We start from the raw sequence: 3,882 nt of genomic DNA on the forward strand, positions 1-3,882 counted from the left end.
AGTACTGCTCTTCTAAAACTGAGCGGTAATTCTCTGGATAAAAGAGACGCATCCAGAACGTTGAGCAGCTCTGGGACCAAAATGTCCCAGAATGCCAAAAACAATTCGGCGGGTAGGCCATCGACGCCTGGGGCCTTTCCCGACTCCATCTCAGCAAGTGCACCGGTTAACTATGGAAGGGTAATTGGAGCATCCAGTTCCAAACGTTGGGCCTCAGTCACAGAAGGAAGATGAGAGGTCAAAACATTCATCATTTCATGAGAAACCGTTTTGGCTTTGAAAAGATCAGAAAAGAAATCGATTATATTTAATCTTATGTCGCTTGGATTAGTAAGGATGTTCCCCCCTGGGTCCAAAACCGAAGATATAAGTCGTGTTGGTTTATCTACAGTTTCTAGATGAAAGAAAGACTTAGTCGGGGTATCTGAAACCTTAATATTCTGTATTCTTAGCCTAACCAGTGTGCCCACTGCTTTTTCATGGATCAAATCCCTTAATTGGGCAACCGATAGTTCACTGCGTTGCTCGCATTGGCCAGCTTGCCCTCTAACCTTAAGATATCTGCTTCTAAGCAAGCCATCGTGATATGTTTTACATTGGTACAGTGTGAATTAAATTGTTGGCAAAATACTCGAATCTGGGCCTTTAGGTTGTCCCACCATAGGCTAATTTAGGAGAAAGAAGATTTTTTTTGTGCTCATTTCAGCCCAGAAATCACGAAAGAAATCTGTAAATAAACTAGGGCTGTCAACCGAGCCGAGACCGGGACGAAATCCCGGCGGTTTCGGCTTTCGAGACGGTCTCGGGACGGTCCCGAGATAAATTGACTGACGCAATTTCTCGGTAAAAAAATCCTGGTTAAAATTCCAACTTCTTGCAGATATTTTCCATAATAGAGGCATTTATTGAGCCTTGCTTTCATTACTCTGCTTCTGCACAAGCATCATTTTTTGCAAGTGCAGCTGAACTGACACAAACGATGATAGATAAAGTAAACTCACTGTTCCAGGATTTTCCCCTTGTCAACAAACAATGCACTGCAAACGAATCCGAATTCCGAATCCGGATCTTCACCAACATCTAATCATGTTGTCCTTGTCACACACGCTGCATCTCCACAAAATTTCGTCCGAATCCGTCCACAACTTTTTGAGATATTGTGTTCACAAACAAACGGACAAACAGACAGGAGAGAAAACATAACCTCCATCCACCTTTGGTGGCGGAGGTAACGAAATCAGGATGAAGGTCACAATGAAAATCCGCCGCATCGCGGCTTCATTTAAACCGTTGAATCCTTCCGCTGTATCACTCCGCCTCGCTCCGCTTTACGCTGCGGTCACGTGTCCGTCCTTGGAGACGAGTTACGGAATGTGGTTGCTATGGTCTTTTGCACATTAATATCGAGGGATTCGCTCGAGGCCCCGTGAATGGAGGGACGATGTTTATTTAGATTAAAAACACGTTTATAACGGATTATTCTACACACAATGTATTAATACAAGTACAATACATTATGTCGTTTTATGAAACTAGGGCGTGCCCGTACGTGGGTGCAAAAAAACATGCGTGCAAACAACAACAACAAAAAAAAACTTTGAAACCACGTGGCAGTAACGACCACAGAACCCCCCCCCCCCCCTCTATTTACATGAAATGGTTTGGTCCATTCGCAAAGCCAAAGCGAACGGCTTGCGAGTACGGTAGAACCCCCCCCCCCCCCCCCCCCCCTCTATTTACATGAAATGGTTTGGTCCATTCGCAAAGCCAAAGCGAACGGCTTGCGAGTACGGTGACCATACCTTGGGAACCACTTGTCCGATTAATTTCAAACCTTGAAAAGGCACATCCTCGGGTCCCCAGCAATATACCTGGCAAGTTTCAAGTATATCGGACCCGTGGTTGTCGAGAAACAGCGGTCACAGACAAACACACAGACACACACACATACACACACACATACACACAGAGATTACTGGAATTATAGATAGATGAGTTTTTGATGAACGTTTATGTTTAATTGCAACGCTAAATCTATAAATTGTAAGAATCCCTCGGGGTTTGGTTTGACGGTTTGAATGTGAAAGTATTTTGGTTATCTTATCTCCACTTTAGGCCTGATAAGTTGATTACGTTTACTCACAGAGTCAAAATAAGGATGGGGGGGGGGGGTGATCACTACACCGCCTGCTTTATAATTTACTAGCAGAAGTACCCGGCATTGCCGGGCGGGGGAGGGGAGGGGAACGGGGGGGGGAACGGGGGGGGGGGGGGGGAGCGAGCCCCTTGGCGATCACAACTCACAAAATGATAATGAAACTCCAACCGGGACTCGAATATGCCTGGGCAGAAACATTTTCTCCCTCTCTCTGACATTCCGAGCAAGAAATTACACGACAATACAAACTGTAATGAGATAACCCGGTCCCATCGGTGGCCGATCATCTGCATGTAGGCGGTGTATTTTATTTCATCCCGGTAAATGGAAGCTAAGTCGGAATTTAAGTACTCAACATCAGAAATGAATTTTTTTCATTGTTGTTTATATATTGTAATGAAATTCCATTATTTTTGAAGCCTTATTATTTATTTATTTATTTATTTATTTATTTTATTTTTTTACTTTGCCGGGAACCGAGCCGATCCGAGATCCCGTTATGAAAATTGAAAATTTATCGAGACGGTTCCGAGACGGGATTTTGAATCTAGCTAACAGCACTAAAATAAACTATCTTCCAACAGTTTAACGTTAAACTTCCAGTAACTATTTCTGCATGTGGGTCGAGGAAAAGAAAGATCTAAGGTTACCATATGGTGGTCTGAAAACAATTAAGGAAAACAACCTGAAGAGACCGTGACGTTCCTAAAGGGTACATTAATGTACCAGCGGTCGAGTCTTGCCGAAGAGACCCGACCATTAGCACATCGACACCAGGTATACTGGGCTACGTTGGGGTGATGCAATCGCCAAACATCAAGTAGACCGGCCGTCTTAAAGAAACGGGATAGATCCGCATGGGACTCGGGGTGAGATTCTGCAGAATTTCTGTCCTTTGTAGGGGCAAAGGTGCAATTAAAGTCACCACCGATGCACACACATTGGTCAAGACCAACTGATTTCAGGTGATTTATCATGGAGGTGAAAAAGGACTTTCGATCCCTGCTCTCACTGGGTGCGTACACATTGAAAATGGTGTAGCGGAAGTTTTGATGTACTAGCTGAAGGGAAATAAGCCGGCCTTTTATGACTTCATGAAAATTTCACTCTTTCACGAGCCTCGATCTTGTATACAAAAAAAAGAAAAAAAGAAAAAAATAGCAAAACTCGAAAACAAGACATGGCTTTAGAAAAAAACCAACCCCAGCAGATGAGGCTGACAGATTGCTAAAATAGCATTGTCCTTTAAAAGTTTGGCACCAGTCATGTTCCACGTTAGGTGTGATGTGGGTCTCTTGCAGTAAAACAACATTTGCCTTTTTACGATCAAACAAGTTTTTAACTTGGGCCTGACGGAGGTGACTTGCACCCCCACAATTCATATTTAAGGTCGCAAAGGAAATATTTTTCATTCAGTGTTAATGAAATCGACCTGTGCTTGGGAACACTCTGTACCTGCTCGAGTAACAAACTTTCTTAATCTGTGGAATTGAGATCTCGTCAGGTCAAAATCCTCATGTGCTTTGATTATTGACTTTGCGGTGGAAATGAATGCTGCCAAGTCAGGGAAATAGTCTTTAATTACGATGTTACGGTGACGATATGTTTCATTAAGAAAGGTAAAAATGAGTTGAGGGGATACTTGTGAGTGACCTGTCACCAATTGTGACAGCTCGGTTGCCTCAATGTCATCCTCAGACTCAGACACGTCAGATAACATGTCG

Source organism: Myxine glutinosa, chromosome 3 (assembly GCF_964187855.1).
Source record: "Myxine glutinosa chromosome 3, kmMyxGlut1.1, whole genome shotgun sequence".
Classification (NCBI taxonomy): Eukaryota; Metazoa; Chordata; class Myxini; order Myxiniformes; family Myxinidae; genus Myxine; species Myxine glutinosa.